The sequence below is a fragment of the Amia ocellicauda genome, chromosome 12 (assembly GCF_036373705.1).
Source record: "Amia ocellicauda isolate fAmiCal2 chromosome 12, fAmiCal2.hap1, whole genome shotgun sequence".
Taxonomy (NCBI): Eukaryota; Metazoa; Chordata; class Actinopteri; order Amiiformes; family Amiidae; genus Amia; species Amia ocellicauda.
This window is the reverse complement of record NC_089861.1, coordinates 38,914,349-38,923,268: the sequence shown is the minus strand read 5'-3', so window position 1 is coordinate 38,923,268 and position 8,920 is coordinate 38,914,349. Positions and strand designations below refer to the sequence as shown.

At 48.3% G+C, this 8,920-nt stretch overlaps 4 non-coding genes across 4 annotated transcripts; all 4 read left to right on the top strand.

Moving 5' to 3' along the window:
• Positions 1 to 3,105: 3,105 nt before the first annotated feature.
• Positions 3,106 to 3,179, top strand: trnai-aau (transfer RNA isoleucine (anticodon AAU)). The gene has a single exon. It is a non-coding gene; the product is annotated as a tRNA-Ile (tRNA).
• Positions 3,180 to 4,430: 1,251 nt separating this feature from the next.
• trnai-aau (transfer RNA isoleucine (anticodon AAU)) lies at positions 4,431 to 4,504 on the top strand. The gene has a single exon. It is a non-coding gene; the product is annotated as a tRNA-Ile (tRNA).
• Positions 4,505 to 5,755: 1,251 nt separating this feature from the next.
• Positions 5,756 to 5,829, top strand: trnai-aau (transfer RNA isoleucine (anticodon AAU)). Its single transcript has one exon. It is a non-coding gene; the product is annotated as a tRNA-Ile (tRNA).
• A 1,251-nt stretch (positions 5,830 to 7,080) lies between these two features.
• Positions 7,081 to 7,154, top strand: trnai-aau (transfer RNA isoleucine (anticodon AAU)). The gene has a single exon. It is a non-coding gene; the product is annotated as a tRNA-Ile (tRNA).
• The last annotated feature ends 1,766 nt before the right edge of the window (positions 7,155 to 8,920 follow it).

The following is an 8,920-nucleotide window of genomic DNA, read 5'->3' as shown; positions in this document are numbered from 1 at the left end:
AGCTCGAAGGGAGAGAAGCCAGTGGACGTCTGGGGCACCTCGCGTACAGCGAACAGCAGGGGTGGCAATAACTTGTCCCAGTCCCAAGCGTCTGTGCTCACAAACTTACAGATCATGTTCTTTAGGGTTTTATTAAAGAGCTCCACTAGGGCGTCTGTCTGGGGATGATAGATTGAGGTCCTGATGGACTTTATCCCCAGCAGCCTACAGAGGTCTCGCATCACGCGTGACATGAATGGAGAGCCCTGATCTGTCAGGATTTCCTTTGGGATCCCCACCCGAGTGAAGACCTTAAACAGCTCCTCGGCGATCCTAGTCGCTGACATTGTCCGTAGACGAATTGCCTCCAGGTACCGAGTGGCATAGTCTACTATGACCAGCACAAATTGATACCCCGCGGAGCTTTTCTCCAACGGACCGATCAAATCCATCCCAATGCGCTCAAATGGTATCTCCATGAGAGGCAGCGGTACCAGCGGAGCCCACGGTACTGCACTGGCATTGGTCTTCTGGCACTCCGGACAGGCAGCACACCATCTTTCTACCTCCTTTTTGATGCCTGGCCAGAAGAATCGGTCCATTATCCGGCTTAAGGTCTTGTCACGACACAGGTGACCTGCCCCAGCCAAATCAGATGAGAGCCTATGATCCTTAATATTAGATAGATAGTTTTCACTAGCGAGCACCCGGCCGGGCGATGTCCAGGCTGCCCGCAACGTCACCGTGGTTTTTCCAGGGGACCACACACTGCCGGGGGAGAGAGAAAAAGAAGGAGCTAAGGAGGCAGATTTGTTTTTGGGACAGGCAAGGCGAGAAGGGGAAGTGGGTCGGGGAGAAACATGTTTAGGTGTGGTGTTTGGCAACATGCTGGTATCCAGGACAGTCGGGTCAGAGGGGGTCTTGGGAATGGAAGGGAGGGTGCCCGCCGTCGGGCATCAGAAGGTGGCATCGTCCCGGGCAATGATGGTTCTCTGCCAGCCTGGTGCCAGCCTTCAGGTTGGACGTGGGAGATGGCAGATGAACTGCTCCAAGGCCACCAGGTCGGCAACTTCCGTGGCTTGAGCCAGCGGTGGCAGGCACCGGGAGCCAGGTTCGAACCGGAGGCTTCTGAGCTTTCGGCGCTGGCCGTCCGACGTCAGACCGACCCGGTCCAGGACACTGTCCCTCAGACTTTTGTAGTCTAGGGCATCCTCGGGACGAAGCACTCGGGTGGCAGGGGAGCCAGGCGTACCGCCCACTCCGACTCCGGCCAGTCGCAACACCGGGCAGTGCGCTTGAAGATGGCAAGAAAAGCCTCCGGGTCATGAAGTGAGCACTGACTCCGGTGGTACTCGATCCCACAACCATTGAATGACCACTGCCCTTTTCACTAAAAGTCCAACGCGCTATCCATTGCGCCACAGAGCATGCCTACTGATGATGGGGCATCTCAGCGTGCTTGTACAAGTAGCATTTACAGATGTGTTTTTTTAATCGCTCTCTCTGATATAGAGATGAAAGGAAATGATGGGTTCTTCTTTTAGATAATACGACTCATGTTGACTTGACTGTGAGGGAAAGTTTTTGTCAGGCACACTGTCTGTGTGTTTGTCTGTCTATCTGTGGCTGTCTGTGTGTCTGTGGCAGTCTGTGCTTGTGGCTGTCTGTGTGTGTGTCTGTGGCTGGACCGATGGGGCTGATTGGAAACATCATCGACCTGGGTTTCTCTTCATCACAGATACATCTTTCGCTGCCCACATGCCCGAATTGCTTTTCAGCTGGATCACAGCCTCGCCCCAGGTGGGCAAAACCTCCAAAAGTGGTACAAACTCATCCACGTATTCCAGTGTTTCCGAGAAAGCTTGGCATAGTGAGTGAGAAAGTCAACCCTGACAGTGTGGCGACAGATGAGAAGCCATGGAATTGATGCACTCTGTGATGTCATAGAAGTCAGCTGTGAGAGAGTTCTGAGATGTCATCGCTGAACTGGCAGTGAAGGGAGAGGGAGAGGAAGGCAAAGCATGTACATGGCTTCTCTCGCTGACTGGGCAAGATTGGATTAATGAGAGAGTGCAAGGACGGAAATGCAGTTGTTTTCTCGAAGAGTGTAGAAGAGTTTTCTGGTCTCCTGATGGAGGCGTGGGTTCAAATACCACTTCTGACAGACTGATTTATAGCATGACCAATGCTAAGAATTGCAAAAGTGTTCTTTTATTTTCTGACATTAAGCTGTTGGTCAACTCGACTCGGTTGCATAAGTGTTGAAAGTCACGGATTCCCGCAATTCTGTGGCCTCATTCTCAAGGCTATCTTCTATAATACACCTCTCAAAAAAATAAGGGAACACGTAATCATCACAGCATAACACCAAGTCAATTACACTTCAGGCATATCAATCTGTACAGTTAAGAATCCAAAGCGGTGGTGAATCACTCTCTCCTTTTTTGGTGCAAATTAAAGTGACAGCAGGTGCACCGGAGAGAGGCAACTGCAAGACAACCCCAAAAAGGGAATGGTTTTGCAGGTGGTGGCCACAGACGATTGCTCTCTCCTTATCCTTCCTGACTGATTCTTCTCTAGTTTTGCCTTTTGCTAGTGTCCTTGTCACTACTGGTATTATGAGGCGCTCCCTGCAGCCCATTCAGGTTGCACAGGTAGTCCAGCTCCTCCAGTATGGCACATCCATACGTGCCATCTGAAGAAAGTTTGCTGTGTCTCCCAGTACAGTCTCAAAAGCATGGAGGTGGGAGAGTTACGAATTATGCAATGTACGGTGAAGATCTTGAGGTTTCCTAGACTTCGATCACGGAGATCCGATGTGTGATTTAAGAGTTCCCGCAGTTTTCTTGATCAGTATATAATCTCCCGGTGGACGTATACATCCTCTCAGAATGGCCGAGTGGTCTAATTTGCCAGACTTAAGGTGTTGTTCCCTTGAAGAGTGTAGAAGGGTTTTCTGGTCTCCTGATGGAGGCGTGGGTTCAAATCCCACTCCTGACAGATTGATTTATAGCATCACCAATGCTAGGAATTGCAAAAGTGTTCTTTTCACACTTGTGTGTAATGCATTTTGCAGCCAAATTACATAAACATGAGGAAATGCCTGGCAGAGAGACTCCTTTTGATGGCCGGTTAGCTCAGTTGGTTAGAGCATGGTGCTAATAACGCCAAGGTCTTGGGTTCGATCCCCACATCGGCCAAGACCGATCGTAGGTGCTCATCCGTCTAGTTCGAGTCCTGTTTTTTGAATGTTTGACATGAAACTCCCTGAAGGCAAGCGTAGTAGTGCACTTAAGCAGTGGTAGGATCCACAAGACTTCATCAAGCACTGTCAAAGTCGGCCATCTACATGCACATGGGAAAATGTCCTTTCGCCGCTTTGCTTTTCTCAGAACACTTCATTTGCATTCTGTCCTCTGATAGTTTCAACTCGTGGGCTCCTGCCAATTCCTTATTACAAAGACTTGGAGAGGGAAGCAATGCCAGTGGCTTCAAGAATCAACGCAAGTTTCATGAATGGCACATCTAAGCCATGGTGCCAACCAGACATTGAGCTGTTGGTCACCTCGACTCGGTTGCATAAGTGTTGAAAGTCACGGATTCCCGCAATTCTGTGGCCGCATTCTCAAGGCTATCTTCTATAATACACCTCTCAAAAAAATAAGGGAACAAGTAATCATCACAGCATAATACCAAGTCAGTTACAGTTCAGGCATATTAATCTGTACAGTTAGGAAGCCTAAGCGGTTGTGAATCACTGTCTCTTGTTTTGGTGCAAATGAAAGTGACAGCAGGTGCACCGGAGATAGGCAACAGCAAGACAACCCCAAAAAGGGAATGGTTTTGCAGGTGGTGGCCACAGACGATTGCTCTCTCCTTATCCTTCCTGACTGATTCTTCTCTAGTTTTGCCTTTTGCTAGTGTCCTTGTCACTACTGGAATTATGAGGCGCTCCCTGCAGCCCATTCAGGTTGCACAGGTAGTCCAGCTCCTCCAGTATGGCACATCCATACGTGCCGTCTGAAGAAAGTTTGCTGTGTCTCCCAGTACAGTCTCAAAAGCATGGAGGTGGGAGAGTTACGAATTATGCAATGTACGGTGAAGATCTTGAGGTTTCCTAGATTTTGATCACGGAGATCCGATGTGTGATTTAAGTGTTCCCGCAGTTTTCTTGATCAGTATATAATCTCGCGGTGGACGTATACATCCTCTCAGAATGGCCGAGTGGTCTAATTTGCCAGACTTAAGGTGTTGTTCCCTTGAAGAGTGTAGAAGGGTTTTCTGGTCTCCTGATGGAGGCGTGGGTTCAAATCCCACTACTGACAGATTGATTTATAGCATCACCAATGCTAGGAATTGCAAAAGTGTTCTTTTCACACTTGTGTGTAATGCATTTTGCAGCCAAATTACATAAACATGAGGAAATGCCTGGCAGAGAGACTCCTTTTGATGGCCGGTTAGCTCAGTTGGTTAGAGCATGGTGCTAATAACGCCAAGGTCTTGGGTTCGATCCCCACATCGGCCAAGACCGATCGTAGGTGCTCATCCGTCTAGTTCGAGTCCTGTTTTTTGAATGTTTGACATGAAACTCCCTGAAGGCAAGCGTAGTAGTGCACTTAAGCAGTGGTAGGATCCACAAGACTTCATCAAGCACTGTCAAAGTCGGCCATCTACATGCACACGGGAAAATGTCCTTTCGCCGCTTTGCTTTTCTCAGAACACTTCATTTGCATTCTGTCCTCTGATAGTTTCAACTCGTGGGCTCCTGCCAATTCCTTATTACAAAGACTTGGAGAGGGAAGCAATGCCAGTGGCTTCAAGAATCAACGCAAGTTTCATGAATGGCACATCTAAGCCATGGTGCCAACCAGACATTGAGCTGTTGGTCACCTCGACTCGGTTGCATAAGTGTTGAAAGTCACGGATTCCCGCAATTCTGTGGCCGCATTCTCAAGGCTATCTTCTATAATACACCTCTCAAAAAAATAAGGGAACAAGTAATCATCACAGCATAATACCAAGTCAGTTACAGTTCAGGCATATTAATCTGTACAGTTAGGAAGCCTAAGCGGTTGTGAATCACTGTCTCTTGTTTTGGTGCAAATGAAAGTGACAGCAGGTGCACCGGAGATAGGCAACAGCAAGACAACCCCAAAAAGGGAATGGTTTTGCAGGTGGTGGCCACAGACGATTGCTCTCTCCTTATCCTTCCTGACTGATTCTTCTCTAGTTTTGCCTTTTGCTAGTGTCCTTGTCACTACTGGAATTATGAGGTGCTCCCTGCAGCCCATTCAGGTTGCACAGGTAGTCCAGCTCCTCCAGTATGGCACATCCATACGTGCCGTCTGAAGAAAGTTTGCTGTGTCTCCCAGTACAGTCTCAAAAGCATGGAGGTGGGAGAGTTACGAATTATGCAATGTACGGTGAAGATCTTGAGGTTTCCTAGATTTTGATCACGGAGATCCGATGTGTGATTTAAGTGTTCCCGCAGTTTTCTTGATCAGTATATAATCTCGCGGTGGACGTATACATCCTCTCAGAATGGCCGAGTGGTCTAATTTGCCAGACTTAAGGTGTTGTTCCCTTGAAGAGTGTAGAAGGGTTTTCTGGTCTCCTGATGGAGGCGTGGGTTCAAATCCCACTACTGACAGATTGATTTATAGCATCACCAATGCTAGGAATTGCAAAAGTGTTCTTTTCACACTTGTGTGTAATGCATTTTGCAGCCAAATTACATAAACATGAGGAAATGCCTGGCAGAGAGACTCCTTTTGATGGCCGGTTAGCTCAGTTGGTTAGAGCGTGGTGCTAATAACGCCAAGGTCTTGGGTTCGATCCCCACATCGGCCAAGACCGATCGTAGGTGCTCATCCGTCTAGTTCGAGTCCTGTTTTTTGAATGTTTGACATGAAACTCCCTGAAGGCAAGCGTAGTAGTGCACTTAAGCAGTGGTAGGATCCACAAGACTTCATCAAGCCGTGTCAAAGTCGGCCATCTACATGCACACGGGAAAATGTCCTTTCGCCGCTTTGCTTTTCTCAGAACACTTCATTTGCATTCTGTCCTCTGATAGTTTCAACTCGTGGGCTCCTGCCAATTCCTTATTACACAGACTTGGAGAGGGAAGCAATGCCAGTGGCTTCAAGAATCAACGCAAGTTTCATGAATGGCACATCTAAGCCATGGTGCCAACCAGACATTGAGCTGTTGGTCACCTCGACTCGGTTGCATAAGTGTTGAAAGTCACGGATTCCCGCAATTCTGTGGCCGCATTCTCAAGGCTATCTTCTATAATACACCTCTCAAAAAAATAAGGGAACAAGTAATCATCACAGCATAATACCAAGTCAGTTACAGTTCAGGCATATTAATCTGTACAGTTAGGAAGCCTAAGCGGTTGTGAATCACTGTCTCTTGTTTTGGTGCAAATGAAAGTGACAGCAGGTGCACCGGAGATAGGCAACAGCAAGACAACCCCAAAAAGGGAATGGTTTTGCAGGTGGTGGCCACAGACGATTGCTCTCTCCTTATCCTTCCTGACTGATTCTTCTCTAGTTTTGCCTTTTGCTAGTGTCCTTGTCACTACTGGAATTATGAGGTGCTCCCTGCAGCCCATTCAGGTTGCACAGGTAGTCCAGCTCCTCCAGTATGGCACATCCATACGTGCCGTCTGAAGAAAGTTTGCTGTGTCTCCCAGTACAGTCTCAAAAGCATGGAGGTGGGAGAGTTACGAATTATGCAATGTACGGTGAAGATCTTGAGGTTTCCTAGATTTTGATCACGGAGATCCGATGTGTGATTTAAGTGTTCCCGCAGTTTTCTTGATCAGTATATAATCTCGCGGTGGACGTATACATCCTCTCAGAATGGCCGAGTGGTCTAATTTGCCAGACTTAAGGTGTTGTTCCCTTGAAGAGTGTAGAAGGGTTTTCTGGTCTCCTGATGGAGGCGTGGGTTCAAATCCCACTCCTGACAGATTGATTTATAGCATCACCAATGCTAGGAATTGCAAAAGTGTTCTTTTCACACTTGTGTGTAATGCATTTTGCGGCCAAATTACATAAACATGAGGAAATGCCTGGCAGAGAGACTCCTTTTGATGGCCGGTTAGCTCAGTTGCTTAGAGCGTGGTGCTAATAACGCCAAGGTCTTGGGTTCGATCCCCACATCGGCCAAGACCGATCGTAGGTGCTCATCCGTCTAGTTCGAGTCCTGTTTTTTGAATGTTTGACATGAAACTCCCTGAAGGCAAGCGTAGTAGTGCACTTAAGCAGTGGTAGGATCCACAAGACTTCATCAAGCCGTGTCAAAGTCGGCCATCTACATGCACACGGGAAAATGTCCTTTCGCCGCTTTGCTTTTCTCAGAACACTTCATTTGCATTCTGTCCTCTGATAGTTTCAACTCGTGGGCTCCTGCCAATTCCTTATTACACAGACTTGGAGAGGGAAGCAATGCCAGTGGCTTCAAGAATCAACGCAAGTTTCATGAATGGCACATCTAAGCCATGGTGCCAACCAGACATTGAGCTGTTGGTCACCTCGACTCGGTTGCATAAGTGTTGAAAGTCACGGATTCCCGCAATTGTGTGGCCGCATTCTCAAGGCTATCTTCTATAATACACCTCTCAAAAAAATAAGGAAACAAGTAATCATCACAGCATAATACCAAGTCAGTTACAGTTCAGGCATATTAATCTGTACAGTTAGGAAGCCTAAGCGGTTGTGAATCACTGTCTCTTGTTTTGGTGCAAATGAAAGTGACAGCAGGTGCACCGGAGATAGGCAACAGCAAGACAACCCCAAAAAGGGAATGGTTTTGCAGGTAGTGGCCACAGACGATTGCTCTCTCCTTATGCTTCCTGACTGATTCTTCTCTAGTTTTGCCTTTTGCTAGTGTCCTTGTCACTACTGGAATTATGAGGTGCTCCTTGCAGCCCATTCAGGTTGCACAGGTAGTCCAGCTCCTCCAGTATGGCACATTCATCCGTGCTATCAGAAGAACCAGAAGGACCAGTATCTGCTTTTTTGTGCGAGGAGGAACAGGAGGAGCATTGCCTGAGCCCTCCAAAATGACCTCCAGCAGTCTACTGGTGTGCATGTTTCTGACTAAACTGTCAGAAACAGACTCTATGAGGGTGGCACGAGGGCCCGTCATCCTCTAGTGGGACCTGTGCTCACAGCCCAGCACCGTGCAGCTCGATTGGTATTCGTGAAAGAGTGTGGAGGCACCGTGGTGAACGTTATTCTGTCTGCAACATCATCCAGCATGATCGGTTTGGCTGCTGGTTTGGAGAGAAACACAAAGTGCCCTCTGTGTATTCACTATGCAACCATCAACAACTCTGACCTGGTCATATATATGTCCCAGGGCATCATCCTGTGTCTGGTCCATAGCGAAATCGGAAACCCGGTTGAGGGCGGGATCCAGTGTCGGGCCTTCCACTGGAAGAAGGAGAGAGGAGGTGAGTCCCAGAACTCGTTCCTTCCCCTGGGTCCAACAGGGTACTGTTGGCTGCTACACGACTGGAGTCAGAGGGAAGGCTGTCCCTGCCCCTCTCATCACCTGCAGTCACTAATGGTGATCGGTCCCCAGAGACATGTCCCAATTGTGCCCCAGCCAAATCAGACAATGAGAGCCTAGGATCTTTAATATTGGACAGAAATTCAGAGCCTCTGGGTCGTCCTCCGGTCCCATCTTTGGAATCTGCAGACCTGCCCAAGCCGGGTTTGCTGCGGTAAACAGCAGGGTTAGGTGCAGGAGCTGGTACTTGAAGTTGCTGGACAAGCGTCTCGAGAGTTTGTTGTTTTTGAGCCTGCAGCTTCACCACTGGGGCCAACAACTGTTCCACTGGAGACGCCTCCATAGCTGTCCTTCCGGGTACAGAGTTCAGGGTAAGTATGTCACAAAGCTTCCCCACATTGGCCACCAAATGTAAATG